This window comes from Aotus nancymaae, unplaced genomic scaffold, assembly GCF_030222135.1.
Source record: "Aotus nancymaae isolate 86718 unplaced genomic scaffold, 86718_ANA_hifiasm-v0.15.2.pri h1tg000064l_1, whole genome shotgun sequence".
Lineage (NCBI taxonomy): Eukaryota > Metazoa > Chordata > Mammalia > Primates > Aotidae > Aotus > Aotus nancymaae.
Window position 1 is genome coordinate 2,814,580 of NW_026988479.1, and position 17,933 is coordinate 2,832,512.

The window sequence follows — 17,933 nt, forward strand, 5'->3', positions numbered from 1 at the left end:
ATGAGGTCTCAATGGTGGGCTTAAAATATTCAGTAAACCATACTGTAAACAGATGTACCATCATTCAGGTTTTGCTGTTACATTTATAGAGCACAGGCAGACTAGATTTAGCATAATTCTTAAGGGTACTAGGATTTGCAGAATAGTAGATGAGCATTGGCTTTAACTTAAAGTCACCAACTGCATTAGCCCTTAGCCAGAGAGTCAACCTGTCCTTTGAAGACTTAAAGCCAGACATTGACTTTCCCTCTCTAGTTATAAAAGTCCTAGATGCATCTTCTTTCAATACAAGTCTGTTTCACCAACACTGAAAATCTGTTGTTTAGTGTAGTCACCTTGATCAATGATCTTAGCTAGATCTTCGGGATAACTTGCTGCAGCTTCTACATCAGCACTTCTTGTTTCACCTTGCCCTTATATGTGATGGAGATGGCTTCTTTCCCCTAAGTCTCATGAACAGACCTCTGTTAGCTTCAGACTTTTTTTCTGCGGCTTTCTCACCTCTCTGAGCCTTCATAGAACTAAAGAGAGTTAGGGACTTGCTCTGGATTAGGCTTTGGCTTAAAGGAATGTTGTAGCTGGTTTGATCTATCCAGACCACTCAAACTTTCTCTCTACTAACAATAAGACTCTCACTTTTTAAATCACTTATGTGTTCACTGGAGTAGCACTTTTAATTTCTTTCAAGAACTTTCCTTTGCATTCCCAACTTGGCTAACTGTTTGACGCAAGAGTCTTAGCTTTCAGCCTATCTCGGCTTTCAACAGACCTTCCTCACTAAGCTTAATCATTTCTAGCTTTTAATTTAAAGTGAGAAACCTGCAACTCCTCCTTTCATCTGTACACTTAGAAGCATCGTGGAGCTGGGCGCAGTGGTTCATGCCTGTAATCCCAGCACTTTGGGAGGCTGAGGTGGGTGGATCACCTGAGGTCAGGAGTTCGAGACCGGCCTGACCAACATGGAGAAACCCCGTCTCTACTAAAAATATAAAAATTAGCCAGGTGTAGTGGTGCATGCCTATAATCCCAGCTACTTGGGAGGCTGAGGCAGGAGAATCGCTTGAACCCGGGAAGCAGAGGTTGCGGTGAGCCAGGATCGCACCATTGCACTCCAGAGTGGGCAACAAGAGTGAAACTCCGTCTCAAAAGAAAAAAAAAAGCAGCATTGTGGGATTATTAATTGGCCTAATTTAAATAGTGTTGTGTCTCAGGGAGTAGGGAGGCTCAGGGAGTGGGAGAAAGTCAAGGGAACTGCCATTTGGTAGAGCAGTTTAAACACATACAATATTCCGTGATTAAGTTCATCATCTAACAGCATAGTTTGTGGTGCCCCAAAAACAATTACAATGGTAATATCAAAGATCACTGATCACAGATCACCATAACAGATATAATTATAATTTTAAAAGTTTAAAGTATTGCAAGAATTTCCAAAATGTGTTATAAAGTGATCACATGCTGTTGGAAAATGGCACCGATAGACTTGCCCAGTGCAGAATTGCCACAGATCTTCAACTGGATAAAACAACAACAATGCAGTATCTGAGAAGCTCAATAAAGCAATGTACATGAGATATTACCACATTACATAATGCAGTACAAATTTCCTTTGTGACTGTTACTGCTTCGAAAGGCAGACTGATTTAAGCCAAGACAGCATCTCTTAGAATAATGGTGTTACTACACAAGGTGATACCTTCCAGGAAAACATCTGCTTGGGTGTTCACATTCTAAATTATTTATTTTTAAAAACTACACTCACCACTTCTGTAGTTAGAGCTCTACATGGTTAGAAATCATTTCAGAGGCTAAGGGAAAGCAAGTTATTCAAGGCCAACCTAGGAGGAATCGGACACAATCAGTAACTGCTCAGAGAGGCAGTGAATGTGGTGGCCCCTTACCAATGACAGACCTGGCTGGGGAACTCAGCTTTTTTAGTGTGATCAGTCAGTATCCAAATCCTCTGGCTCTGGTGGATTTCTTCTTAACCTTTTTACTCACAGCTGTCCTCAGCATCTTGCCACCTGAAGCATGCAAAAGTGGAGAAGGATGTTTGTACATCGCCACTTCTTTGCTGATTAGAATAGGTAGGCTACTGTATTCCTAAGAAGAACTTAAAGATGTTGATTTGGCTTACCTCTATTGGGATATAGAGGATCATTCCGTCCTTTCTTGAACTCCTCTCCCTTTCCTGTCATCCCACCATGCACAAACCATGCTAACTCTTCCAAGTAGCATTGCTTTATAATGCAGAGAAGATTTTGCCATTATACTTAAGGAAATCTCATCTCAACTTAACGGTTAGTCACAGTCATTATTTAAGTCTCCATATTTATTTATCTTACCTTCTCTCTGTACCTTACTATCTTTATTGTCTATTTTTGCATTGCTGTGGAAGTGGCTTTTATTGTGGCTACCTCAAACTCTAAGATTGAAAGGAATATACTCTAAATTGGTAAATTATTTTGAGAATTATATAGAAACAAGAGGCAATGTGAAATTGGCAGGACTGTTGACAGATTTCCAGTTTTGATACCTTGTATGATCTTGATCAAGGTAATTCGTCTCATTGAATCTAGTTAATTCACCTGAAAAGCAAAGATATTGACTTGGTTTTTTCTCATAGAATTGTCAGAGCATGTATAGTGTACAATATTTTAAAACTCCAAGTAAATGTGCTACCTGCTGGAAAATAACATAAAATAGCTTTAATAGTAACTGAGATAATGCGTTAAAGCTAGAATTTACCAAAATTATCATTCTTTAAAGATCAAGAAAGAAGAGACATAAATATGATTTCCTAGAAATAACAAAATGTCATCAAATACACTGCTGTGCTGACACGTCATGCAATAGATTCTTACATGATCAAGTCATGGTTGTAAACATGGAAAGGCTAAGATTGGTAGCCCCAAATCCTGATCTAATCTATGCAGCTCTAAGATGAACTTTCTGGGGAGCACTGTTTAAGTGACTTTGTCTTCCATCTTATGGGTGTCAGCTGGCATTTCTAGTAGCTAACCACATTAAAGAAATAAGAATGGAAAAGTTTAATGTCCATCAGATAATTTCAGGAAAGTTTCCAACCTTTTTGGGATAATGCAGCTATAAAAACAACAAATATTATTTTTAATACAGAGATTATCTCAGGTATGCAAAATATCTTATTTAAATACAACAATAAACTTTATTTTTAGAGAGGTTTTAGGATCACAGCAAAATTGAATGGAAATTACAGGGAGTTCCCATTTACCTTCTCTCCCTAAACATGCACAAATTTCCCCACTATCCATATTTCCTGCCACAATGGTACATATGCTACAATCAATAAACCTACATTGACACACTTTCATTACCCAGAGTCCATAATTTATATTAAGGTTCACTCTTGGTGTTGTGCATTCTATAGGTTTGGACAAATGTATAAATGAAATGTGTCCACAACTGTAGTATCACACAAAATAGTTTTACTGCCTAAAAATCCCATCTATTCATCTCTTCCTCCTCCCACACATCTGGCAAACGATGATCCTTTTTCTGATTCAATAGTTCTGCATTTTCCAGAATGTCTTATAGTTACAATCATACAGTGTATACCCGTTTTAGATTGACTTCGTTCACTTACTAATGTGTAAGTTTTTTCCAAGTTTTTTTTATGGCTTAATAGCTCATTGCTTTTTAGTACTGAACAATATTCTATTGTCTACATGTACCACAGTTTATTTATCCATTTACCTGCAAAGGACATCTTGATTACTTCCAAGTTTTGGCAATGATAAATAAAGCTGCTGTGAACATCCATGTGTACGTTTTTGTATGGACACGAGTTTTCATCTCATTTGGGTAAGGAGGATGATTGTTGGATCGCATGGCAAGAGTATGTTTAGTTTTGTGAGAAACTGTCAAACTGTCTTCCTAAGTGGCTGTACCATTTTGCATTCTTAACAGCAACAAATACTTATATCATCCATTTGTTCTTGCATGTTGCCTACTTTTTCCATTAAAAGCTTTAGCATGTTAATGATGCCTTTCTAAAGTTTCTGGTCTGATAATTCGAACATTCCTTACATATTTGACTCTGGCTCCGATCCCTGTTCACTCTTTTCAAACTGTATTTTTCCTTTCAGAATGCCTTGTAATTTTTTACTGAAAGGTGTGCATGATGTACTGGGTAAAAGAAAATGTAATAAACAAACCTTTGGTAAAGTAGTAGTAAGGTGTGAGGGGAGGGGAAGCATTCTATAGTCCTAGTATTTATTAGTTGCAGTCTTTTGGTAAGCTGTACCCTTGAGCTATGAACTTCACAGGTGATACTTAGTACACCTACCCCTCTTAGGTGAGACAGGATGGCTACAGGGGGCTGGAGTTGGATATGTTCCTTTCCCCAGATCAGCTTAGCTGTGATAAAACCCCAGCAGCTCAGGCTCTGGTAAAATAGTTTGTCCTGTAGGCAGGACTTGTAAAGCAGAACAGAATGCTTTGGAAGATTTCAAAATGGCCTTTTTTTTCTCCTTCCCCTCCTGGAACAAGAGTGGATTTTTTTCCTGTAATATTCACTGTGAGGACCAGGTCCAGCTCCTGAAGGTAAAACTCTCAGAAGTACTGAGGGATCCCCATGACTGTGCCCCCTGGAGTTTCCAGCTCTCAAACTTGTCCACACGGAGCTGCCAATTTGTCAATTGCAGTTTAGGCTTTCCCACCTTGACACCGGTTCCTGTGGAGGTTTCTATCCTGGTTTTTCTGCTTCAGGAAATCATGATTCTCTGGATCCCTGTCTGTCTCTCCAGTTTCGGGAGTAGTGGTTTTCCCTGTGGCCTCACTTCTCTGATAGATCCGAGAAGAGTTGCTGTTTTTCAGTTTGCTTAGCTTTTTATCCTTTTAAGGATGGAATGGTGATTTATAAGCTCCTTATGTGCCAGACCAGAAACTGGAAGCCTAAAATAGAACTTCTATGTCTAATGACTTTTATGGCTTCCTAAAATTATAGATGTGAAATTGCCTTGCAGAATAAATGTTGGATTCACGCTTTCCTCTTGATTATGCAAAAAGTCCTTGCTCCTTAGTTCAACACCAGAATTAAAATGACTCACTTTGTATTACTGGGAATTTGTAATGATTAACATTTCAGCTGTTCCTTTTCTTTTAATAATAGAAGAAATTTGCATATTGAAAAGTTTAATTTTTATTATTTCATGTAATGATTTATATATATATATATATATACGGTGCTGTATGAAATATTGTATGTAAAACAATTATCTTTACCCTTTGGGAGCTTCCAGTCTAAAGTGAATTATCTTCCTTTTATACAGCAACCATTTTTCCTAAGGTATGATGGCAAAGCCAAGAGAAAAATGTTAATGCTTTCCATCTTTCTTCAGTACCTGCTGGTCTCGGAATACAATAAAAGTTCTAAAATATTAAAATGCAAATTACATAGCCTAAGAATAAGGTTCACAATATTTATGAAAATTATCATTAAAAGAAATGTAAGTAAATGTTCTTATGCTGCTTAAATCACACTGCTGCTTTATTTTCTTGAAAGAGTCTAAAATGCATACAAACTGCACAATTCTATACTTTCTTTTCCTGTTTTTCTCATCCAAACACATATGGAATAATGGCTGAATCCTTTTGTGTCAAGACACTGCTGGGCAATAAATCACTTCTATTTTAAGCAATAAGTGATTTCATTTATCTCTGATCAAGGCATCAAAATAGTTGCTTAAATTAGTAAGACAAACCCAAGATAAACAAGTGTTGGATACCTCTGTTAACCTTTTATTTCTCTGCAATTATTTTCAGATACCTTGTTCAATGGTCTCATTACTTTTCAATACATACTATCATCTTTGCTTCTGCTATGAAAGAATGTTTTGCAAAGATTCAGAATCATATGTAATCTATACTGAGTTTTGGAAAAAATGTATTTCCATGGCTTAAATTAAAACAGAGTGTTGTCATTTATCACTTTTGAAAGCTGAAGATCCACCCTTCCACACATCAATGAGATGGGGCTAGGCTTTTTTTGCAGTTAGTCCACAGCTAAAAGCTTACATTAGAATGTAATTTATTACCATGTCCACACGGATATAATGCCCCAAGGATTTGCTATTTGTTTTTCCTTAGCATCCTAAAGTTTTTGTGAAACAGCAAATATGAAATGTAGAAAGTCCAATCTCATGATAACTTGGCACTCCATTGCAGGGCTTTGAATTCTCCTACATCAAAGCTTCACTCAGAAACCAAAAGGGTTATGCAAAAAAGTGGAATTCCACTTCAGTACAAACTCAGGAAGAAGTAGACATCCTTCAAGGCTAGTATGAAGAACTTAAGCTCCTGCCATAGATTTATGTCCAATCAGAGGAGAAACAGTACAGATTAATAATAATTTTCAAAGGAATCCCATGGACATCTGGTGGGCGCTTTCTGACCCAGCAGAGATTCATCTGTGGGGACGTCCAGGTTAGAGAATACTCAGAGAGGCAAAGAGCAGTTTGGCTTGAGCCTTAGCGCTCATACCGAGAGCACAGTTTGATTTTGGCTTAGCTATAAGCATGTATGTCTAAAGTGGAATCCATTGCATAGAAATGCTTGAATTTGGGCCGGGCGCGGTGGCTTATGCCTGTAATCCCAGCACTTTGGGAGGCCGAGGCGGGTGGATCATGAGGTCAAGAGATCGAGACCATCCTGGTCAACATGGTGAAACCCCGTCTCTACTAAAAATACAAAAAATTAGCTGGGCATGGTGGCGCATGCCTGTAATCCCAGCTACTCAGGAGGCTGAGGCAGGAGAATTGCCTGAACCCAGGAGGTGGAGGTTGCGGTGAGCCGAGATCACGCCATTGCACTCCAGCCTGGGTAACAAGAGCAAAATTCCATCTCAAAAAAAAAAAAAAAAAAAAAAAAAAAAAAAAAAAAAAAAAGAAATGCTTGAATTTGAAGTTTCTTAAATGTTTGCCATTGTGATATTTGAAAATTTTTAATGAATGTCAATCAACTACAAAGGTTCCAATACTTACTTTTTTAGTAGCAAGGGTCAAAATTCGGATGTGCAACAGTGGTCTTATTGTACGTCATTGGGAAATATAAAAGCTAACATTTATCTTTAAACCTACTAAACTATTCTCATCATCAGGGAAATAACCCAGTAGGCTTCAATGGAGGTTCTCTAAAAGTGTCTCAGGGCTATTCATGTCATGGACTTGACAAAAATTTTAATTAAACTCTCAAGAAGGTAATTACAGGGTCAAGAATGGACATGGAACCTTAGGTCATTGAGAGAGAGGTGACAACTTCCAAAAGCTTATATAAAAGTGATTCTGTATCCCCATAACATTTTGATTGATGATGCTTCATAGGACTCATGATTTAGAGCACATACAGATGCTCCCCAACTTCTGATGAAGTTATATCCTGAAAAACCAATAGTAAACTAAAAATACCATAAGAAGTTAAAAATGCATTTAATACATCTAACCTACCAAACATCATAGCATAGCCTTGCCTACCTTAAATGTGGTCAGGACACTTACATTAGCTTAGAGTTGGGCAAAGTCATCTAACACAAAGTTGATTTTACAATAAAATGTTGATTATCTCATGTAATTTATTGAATATTATACTGAAAGTGAAAAACAGAATGGTTGTATTAGAACACAAAGTACAGTCACTACTGAATGTGTATGGCTTTTGCACCATTGTAAAAGCTGAAAAATCTTAAGTTAAACCGTCAGAAGTAGGGGATAGTCTGTACTGTCAAAGCAATTGTAAAACTGGCAAACATTTGTTGTGGGTGATAAACCGGTTAAAACATCACAGTAAATTATTTACCTGTGCTTAGAATATGTTATAAACCCAATTGCATTCATCTTATTTGTTATTTTTTTCAATGACTATTTATAATTATTTTTATTTACTGATTCAGTACATGCCCATTGTGAATTATTTTAATCCAGATAAAGGAAAATAAAATTGCCTTCCAGACACAGCACAAATAACATTTTGTTCTCTTTAAACAAACAACATAAAGTTTTTTGTGTTGAACACACAAATTTTGTGTTCTGTCTTGAAATCTTTTTCATTGAACATTTTTCTTTATCATTAAATATTCTTCTATATTTGTAATAGCTTTGATTAGTCTCTTCTATATATTCACCATATAATTTATTTAGTGACTTCTCTTTGGATATTTATGTTATTTCTAATTTTTCAGTATTAATAAGATATTACTATAATACACATTTGTTTATCTCCTTAGGAAAAATGTTTAAAAGTGGCATTTATGGCTCAAAGGACACACAAAAGTCTAAAGCATCTGATGCTTGTAGCTAAATTATCATCTGAAAGATTTAGTGCCAATCTATCTGTAAATGTTTTCACATTAAAAGAAAAAAGCAGGCCGGGCACAGTGTCTCATGCCTGTAATCCCAGCACTTTGGGAGGCCAAGGTAGGGGGATTAGTTCAAGACCAGTCAGCTAACATGGTGAAACCCTGTCTCTACTAAAAATATAATAATTAGCCAGGGATAGTGGTGGGCACCTGTAATCCCAGCTACTGGGAGGATGAGGCAGGAGAATCGCTGGAACCTGGGGGGCGGAGATTGCAGTGAGCAGAGACTGTGCCATTGCACTCCAGCCTGGGTAACAAGAGTGAAACTCTATCTCAAAAAAGAAAAAGAAAAGAAAAGAGGAGAGGAGAAGAGAAGAAAAGGAAGGGAAGAAAAGAGAGGAGAGGAAAGAAAAGAAAGGAGAGGAAAGAAAAGAGAGGAGAAGACAGGAAGAAAAGAAAAAAGCAAGTTGAAAAAAGAATAGAAAAAAGGAGAAGAGAGGAGTAGAGAGGAAGAAAGGAAAAGAAGAGCAAGTTGTTAGTAGATTTCCATTCCATATATTGAACAAAGATCTACTTTTCTTATTTGAAAATTTCAGAGGTTGATATAAGATTAAGTAGAGAATATTTAATGTCTGGTAATTAACATCAACATGTACACAATGCATTTAATAAAAAGGTTTTTAAATTTCTCTTTCATGTGTTTCTTTCTCTTTCTTATGTTCTTTTTGCTCTCTCTCTCCACTCCATCCTCTGTCTCCAGAATAAGGAGAGATTCTCTTATTAGAGAGACAAATATACCTAAGGCAAAATCTCCTACAAAGCCTTTTGCTGGTGCCTATGAGCATAACAAATTAATGGGGGCATAAGGTGGGAGAGTGCTACTCTGAAGGCTGAGATGGGAGAATCGCTTGAGCCCCGGAATGTTGAGGCTACAGTGAGCTATGATTGCGGCACTGTACTTCAGTCTGAGCAACAGAGGGAGACCTTGTCTCAAAATCAACAACAACAAAATCTTTTTGAGGTCTGTAAGTATGATGATTAGGTGTTTACACTCATGTGTGAGATGAGCCACCCTCAAACCTTGTTATGACTTCGGCACATTACCCGTCTGACATGAAAAATATAAACAACAACAGCAACAAAACAGATTGATGGAATGAGAAGGAAAAGGTGAGATATAACAATCTTAAGTATATTGGTTGATATATCTTTCATGGGGGTGTTACAAAATATTGTTTCAAGGGGATAGCTCATGAAAGAGAAGATGATATATTAGTTAAAGATATAGTTGAGAATAACTACAAATAATAATATAACCACCAAAATTCTAATGGTACAGTTCGGTGAATTCCTCATCTCAGTGGGAAATGTGAGATAGTCTATTAATTCTTCATTTTTATAGTAGAAATCTATATTTTTATAAAAGCTACCTAAAGTTGATAAAGGAATAAAGATTTAGGTAAATTACATCAAGTTATAAATCTACTGAGGAAAAAAACAAATTTCTAAAATGAGAGAAAAAGTATGGACACACAAAAGTAAACAAAACACGTATATAGAGCAATATATTAAAATCTGAGAAGTATTGAAGACAGAGGACATAAAACAAAATGGCAGAAAAATGATCAAATACATATGTCACATACAAATAAATATAAATAGTATAAACATTAAAATGTCAGTATACATAATATACAGATAATGTAAACAACATACAGATAAAAAATAAAACCACTATGTTGGATATACAAAATACATATAAATAATAAAGTGTTTGAAATGTTACAAGTGAAGGTATGAATAAAATATACCAGGAAAATATTACAAAAATCAGGAATTTTGATGGTAATATCATACTGCTAAACTCAGGTAGATACCATTAAATAAGACAAGAAAGACAACTTATATCAATGAGTGGTTCAATAAGCTATTTATCAAAATAAATATAACACCAGAATTTATAACTCAAAATGATAAGAAGTACAAGAAAAAAGGATAAGCACAATAATAGTAAGGGACTTTAACTCATAAAGCCAGTTCATGACAGACCAAGTAGACATTCAGATCAGAATAGAAGAGAATAGAAAGGACTTAAAGGACTTAATGAGAAGATGCATTGAACTTTATACTCTGAAAACAAAGAATACACCTCACATTCTACCATTGTAATATTTTCTAAAATGAACAATTACTCTGCAAAATACCTTATAAAATACAAATAGTATATACACATGTTTTTAAATGCTCAAGTTCATTCATCATTTAAAAAAAAACCCAAGTTTAGATAGGATGTCATGTTTCACTTACATGATTGGAAAAGGTCTTCATGTTTGGTGATACACAGCATTGTCAGTCATGGGGGAAAGAGACTATTACACACTGTTGATGGAAGTAAAATTTAATGAGATTCAGAAATATCTTAAAATATATAAATTGTATCCTTTTTCAACCTAGAAATTCTATTTTAGAAATTTAATATCCAGTAATTATCATGTTTATTGAGGGCTTGTTTGTAAAAAAAAAAAAAAAAAAGCAACTGGAAACCATCCAAATGTTTGTTCATAAGAAATATGTTAAATAAATATGTCATATCCATAGATCTAGGCTTAAGTTAAAAGCTAGGCAAAAAAATACTGTTAAAGGAAAATAAACAATGTTCAGGAAAGATTATGTAACATACCACCATGTTATAAACACTTGTATATGCACAGAACATTTCTTGAAGAACATGCACACAGAAACCAATGGTAGTTGCTCCTGGTGAAAGGACAGTCATTCTGGAGTGGAAAGAAAAGTTGTTTTGTATTGTATACACTTTTGTACTAATTTTTGTCAACCATATCCAAATATTAGATTTGCAAAAAAAATTTAAGTAAACAAGGAATGAGAGAGACATTGTATGTGCCCACAAGACACTTACAGGATGATGGAGAATACAAACGTTTACATGACAGTAACAATACAACGTGAGAAATAAAATTGATTTTGTACGGATTGAGTGTAGAGAAAATGCCTAACTGGGAGAGAGATCCAAGATGGCTGATCACTAGCAGCTCGGGATTGTAGCTCCCAGAGAAAGCACACAGAACGAGAGGATGCCACACTTTCAGACTAATTTTTGTTACCTATGGACCAGAAGATTCCCAGCAGAGGAGCCCCACGGGTCGCCAGGGCGACTCTTGTGGCCGGCGTCATGGTTTTGCCGGTGGCCCGGCGTGGTGGTTCTTGGTGCAGAGTGGATGGGACTGGGTCCCCTTTTGATTGACGTTTGGAGTTCCAGGAAGGCAGAGTCACCCATTTACCTGATTGAGGGGGGGACTGGAGGGGGAGGCCAGACCAGAGATTCCCGGGCAGAGAAGCACCACAAATCTTGATGCCGCTGTTTTGGCTGGTGCAGTGGATTGCTCAGATTTCGGCGCCGGGAATCAACAAGCTGGACGTCCACTCAGAGACCTAATTTGAAAGTAGGCAATTACAAAGACGACAGGTGGATGAACTTACTTACAATGATGGGAAGAAACCAGCGTAAAAAGGCTGAGAATACCCAAGATCAGAATGCCTCTCCTTCTACAGGTGATCACAGTTCCTCATCAACAAGAGAACAAGGCCTGATGGAGAAGGAGTGCGTTCCAATAACAGATTTAGGCTTCAGAAAGTGGATAATAAGGAACTTTAGTGAGCTAAAAGAACATGTTCTAGCCCAATGTAAAGAAACTAAGAACTTTGAAAAAAGGTTTGACGAAATGCTAATGAGAATTGACAACTTAGAGAGGAATATAAGTGAATTAATGGAACTGAAGAACACAATACAAGAACTTTGCGAAGTATGCACAGGTTTTAACAGTCGAATTGATCAAGCAGAAGAAAGGATATCAGAGGTCGAAGACCAACTTAATGAAATGAAACGAGAAGACAAGATGAGAGAAGAAAGAGTAAAAAGGAATGAGCAAAGTCTCCAAGAAATATGGAACTATGTGAAAAGACCTAATTTACAATTGATAGGTATACCTGAATGTCATGAAGAGAATGAATCCAAGTTGGAAAATCTTCTTCAGGATATTATTCGGGAAAACTTTCCTAATCTAGTAAGGCAGGACAATACTCAACTCCAGCTAATCCAGAGAACACCACAAAGATATTCCTCAAGTAGAGCAACTCCAAGACACATAATCACTAGATTCACTAGGGTTGAAATAAAGGAGAAAATTCTAAGGGCAGCTAGAGAGGGAGGTCACGTTACCCATAAACGGAAGCCCATCAGACTCACAGCAGACCTCTCACCAGAAACCTCACAAACTAGAAGAGAGTGGAGGTCAATATTCAATATCCTCAAAGAAAAGAATTTTCAACCCAGAATCTCATATCCTGCCAAACTAAGCTTCATAAGAGAAGGAAAAAGAAAATTTTTCGCTAACAAGCAAGCACTTAGAGACTTCATCACCACCAGGCCTGCTTTACAAGAGTTTCTGAAAGAAGCACTACAAACAGAAAGGAACAACTAGTATCAGTCATCCCAAAAACTTAACAAAATGTAAAGATTATCTCTATAATGAAGAATATACATCAACTAATGGGCAAAATAGCCAGCTAGCATTAAATGACAATATTGAACTTACAAATATTAATATTAATTCTAAATTTAAATGGATTAAATGCCCCAATCAAAGACACAGACAGGTAAATTGAATAAAAAGTCAAAACTCATTGGTACGCTGTATCCAGATCTATTTCACAAGCAACAACATACAAAGACTCAAAACAAAGGGATGGAGGAAGATTCACCAATTAAATGGAGAGCAAAAAAAAAACAAACAGGAGTTGTAACTTTTGTCTCTCACAAAATAGACTTTAATAGTAACAAGGACTAAAAGAAACAAAGAAGGACATTACATAATGGTAAAAGGATCAATGCAACAACAGGAGTTAATGATTATAAATTATATGCACCTAATACAGGAGCACCCAGATACATAAGACAAGTTCTTAATGACTTATAGAGACACCTGGACTCCCGCACAATAATAGCGGGAGATTTTGACACCACATTGTTAATATTTGATGGATCAACGACATAGAAAATTAATAGGGACATCTATGATTTGAACTTAGACCTGGAATAAGTAAACTTAGTGAATATTTATAGAATTCTCCACCCCAGGTCCACAGAACATACATTTTTCTCAGTATCATATTATACCTATTTTGAAAGTGACTACATAATTGGAAGTAAATCACTCTTCAGCATTTGCATAGCATTTCACAGGTTTAAATGAAATATTGGTTGGCTGTTTGTTTGTTATTTTCTTCCCTTATTCCTTCCTGTCTCTGTTGTTAAGCACAATTATCGGCATAAAAGAGGTTTTTAATACCTATTTTTAGATTGCATTCCAGCCCAGGCAATAGAGCAAGACTCCTGTTCTCTCTCCCCCTTTTTCTTTCTCTTTCTTTCTTTCTCTCATAAAAAAGAAAAAGAGAAAAGAAAAGAAAAGAAAAGAAAATGCCTAACTGTAATAGTGATTTTCTTATAAAAGTGAGGGAAATTATTGTATGATACCTCCCTCCTTTTTTTTTCTTACTATTAGCATACAATTTTTTAAGTAAACAGGCCTCATTTTCCAACTTGAAACATGGGATTCAGTGGTGCTAAAACTGCTAGATGCTCATGAACAAAGGAAGCAAATGCAAGCAAAATCCAAGAGAAATTGTTACTAAATAAAATATGCCTTCTCACTGTGGGGAAGAATCATTCTTTAATACAGTCTTGATTATTTTTTCCCATTCTCTCCTTTTATTTCAAGTCATCTTTCAGGCTGGGTTGAAAATTCTGTTCGTGGTTTGCTGCTATGAATAATTAATGTAAATATTTCCCATGAGTATGGTCATGGACTCTGTATTTTAAGGAATTCTTGCATCCTAGGTGATGGTCTGTCCTGATGGCTCTGTGTCCTCTGTGGCACTGACTTTGCCGCTTATATGACACATGGTGGCGGTGCCATGGCAGTCAAGCTGAAGGCCATTTGCACAGTGTGACATGCCTCCTTGCTTTGTGCACTTCCAGTGGCTTTGATGATGTGATCATCAAATAGTCCATTGTTAGAAACAACAGACCACTTCATCTTGACATGGACAAAAGGGGTGAATTACTGAAAAGCTTGAAGGAGTTAAGTTTCTCACAATAAATAAACAGTCTGGGAAGCATTGGCAGCAATATAATCCTTTTGAAACACATTGATCTTTGGGTTTCTGTGCATTGTCTGCTGGAGTTCAGAATTCCACGCTTCTGGCAGAAAAAAATAATGGAATGTTTAAATGTATGAAACACAATAGCTTATTCTAAGGGTGAAAGTATTGTGTTAGCAGGTGCCCATTTGACAGGATTTCCCTCAAAAGTTTCAGAAATCTCATGTTGAATTTTGATGCCTTTAGTGATAAAATGTATTTCAACTCGCACATCATTGCAATCCTGCACTATCACAAACAGATGCTTGATTGGATTTGGCATCACTGCATGTCTCATTATTCTTTTTTCCCTGCAGTTGATCATTTAGTATCACCAAGAAATATTTTAAAGTGGATTTATTATCTATATTTAGAGTTTATCATTACTAAAGATAGTTCTATGAATTAATTTAGTTAAAATGAATAGGAAAAAATCCATTAGAAAAATCTATTAGGCAGGCTCTCCAATGGCCCCTTCAAATTTTTATTTGGTAAAAGTGGAAAACATTTACAACAGGAAATTCCTATAATGTTTCACTATTATTTAACAGCCAGTTTTCAACAAAAGCCTGAGAAAAAAGAAATAAAATAGCTGGGATAAATAAAGACTCACAAATCTTCTAAGTGGAAGTCACAAGTATATCAACATTGTATTTTATATATCCAAAAATATTTTTCACCTAAATGAAAGTTACAAAAATGACAAATCTTAACTTATAATTTTTTAATTCTATAGTTCTATCATTGATCTTTCATCCTATCATAATACTGGAAAGCTTCCATTTCAATATGAAGCTGTACCTTTTTCTGTATTCCGTAGCAGATAGACTTTAGATGGTGTTTAATAAACAAACTGTTGCAATAGTATTTTATCTTCATTTCAACTACCTCCTAAGAGCATAGATTATAACAGTGCAAAGATTGGAATCTAACCTGTGTGAAACAAAGATAAATTTTAAGGTCATTCACATTAAGAATTTAGTTTAATAAAATGATATAGTAAATTCTTAGATTTTAACCCCTCTTTCTCAGTTGAAATGATTTTACACTCATACTGAATTACTGTTTCACTTGAGATATTTTACTAATGGTTGTTTTTTTCTGTATTTATATAACTTGTGAATTCTCTGCAACCGATTAATGATCCAAATTGGCTTTCTTTTGGCAAGATGTGTGCCGTTTCCTTCTACCATGGACTGTTGTCTTCATAAAATGAAAGATCATTTTAATATTGACTTCAGTAAGGCGTACTAAGACAAATGGCCCCTGAATAATAATGTCAGGCTTTTCAAAGTCAAATGGAAATTAATTTCAGATCATCTTCTATTTGTGATTATTGGCACCACTGCTCTTCCCATTAATACAGGTAATAAGAGCTAAATCCACCTTCCTTAAATGAATCAAAGGTAGTGGTTTATATTAAGGCTTTTGCCAAATTTATTTGGTTTTGATTCCCACTCAAATATTAATCTATATTTTCTGACAAATGTTTAGCTCAAGATCAATTTTCTATCTTCTTTCTATAAGAACTCTCTTCAGCTTGGTATTCCCAATACGTAACCAAGTGCCTTGCCAGTAGTTTATGAATAGCTGGGTAACTACCAGCATACATGCCAGCCAATGTTCTAAGTTCTACATTATTAACTCATTTAATATTCACAACAAGGAGAATTAATGGTAAGAACTATTATTATCTTCATTTTACAGGTGACACAATAGAGGTTAAAGAACTTGTCCAAAGTCATAAAACTGGTAAGTAGAAGAGGCAGCTTTTAAACTCAGGCAATCTGACTCCAGATCCAGAGTTTCTAACCTCTAGGGTAAGCATACTCAAAAATATTAATTTTATACAACTGACTGATTTCGTTGAGTACTTTCACAGATAGGATGACCCAAATGCTGAAGGGAAGAAGAGAAAACTTGCTTAGCCAATGATATCTGATAAGTCGACACAGTGGTCCCCAACCATTTTGGCACCAGGGACTGGCTTCAGGAAAGACAATTTTTCCATGGATGGGGGTGGGGACTGGTTTTGAGATGAAACTGTTCCACCTCAGATCATCAGGCATTAGATTCTCTTAAGGAGTACACAACCTAGATCCCTTCCATGCGCTGTTCACAATAGGGTTCTGACTCCTATGAGAATCTAATGCCCGCTGATGTGACAGGAGGTGGAGCTCAGGCGCTAATGCTTGCCGGCCCACTGTTTACCTCCTGCTGTGTGCAGCCTGGTTCCTAACATGCCACAGACCAGTACAGATCCACGACCGGGGAACTGGGAACCCCTGACCTAACAGATGAGGTCTGTTTTCGCATTCATCTGCTGATTTGTTTTGTATTTGTTTGTACTGCTATAAAGGAATACATGAGACTGGGTAATTCATAAAGAAAAGAAAAAAAAAAAGAAAACTCAGGAAAGTATCAAAAACACAATACAAAACATCTGAGGGCCTAAGGATATGAGACTCTAGACTAGAGATGCCCCACTGAGTGTACAGCATAATCAATGAAGGAAAGGAAAGCCTCTTACCAAAGCACATCACTGTGAAACATCAGAACATGAGCAATTAAAAGATAAACTTGAAAGTTTCCCAGAGAAATCATAAAGTCAGAAAGAGAATGACATTGCACTTGTCAACAGAATGTTGGAAGGGATAAAGCAATGGAAAAATGCTTTTAAGCTTCTAAGGAATAATGATTGTTAATTTAAAATTTCATATCCTCATACCGCACCAATAATCCAGTGTAAGAGTAGGATAAATATATTTTCAGAAGAATACATCCTTCTGTAGTCTACTAAAAGTGGATGCCTGCGAGGAGAATTCTTCTCAGAACTTACATATCTGAAATATATGTATTCTTCTGTAGACTACTAAAAGTGGATGCCTGGGAGGAGAATGATATAGTTACTTATTACAAAATAAGCTGGTGAACTAGGAAACAGGAAGCCATGATGTCCAGGAAGCAGGGGAGCCAACATAGAACTATCAGGAGAGTAGTAAAGAAAGTTCCAGGACAATAGCCATAAGAGTAAGTCAACAGTGTCTAAAATAAAAAATTCAAAAAGCAGCAGAAAAAATGTTAGTTAGAGATAATAAAGTTAATTATTAGAAGAAAGAGGCAAAGTGTTTAATTGCTTCTGGGGAGTGGGAGGGCTTGCTCCTTTTCCTCATAAGCCTACACATGAAAGCTCTGATTTTAAGCTTCTTGTATGACTTTACGAAAATTAACTTATTCAATGAAGTATATCTATAAAATACAGAAATAAAATCAGTGTAGAGTGGAATTAGTGAAGGTACAAAAAGTAAATAAAGAAATTTTGATATAATCCAATTGAGGATGAGAAGGAAAAAAGCAGCATAGAAAACTGGTAGGAATGAAA

The 17,933-nt window shown here is 36.1% G+C and overlaps 1 non-coding gene across 1 annotated transcript; it reads left to right on the top strand.

Moving 5' to 3' along the window:
• The first annotated feature begins 9,342 nt into the window (after positions 1–9,342).
• LOC135270675 (small nucleolar RNA U13) lies at positions 9,343–9,446 on the top strand. Its single transcript, XR_010338817.1, has one exon. It is a non-coding gene; the product is annotated as a small nucleolar RNA U13 (small nucleolar RNA).
• Positions 9,447–17,933: the final 8,487 nt, after the last annotated feature.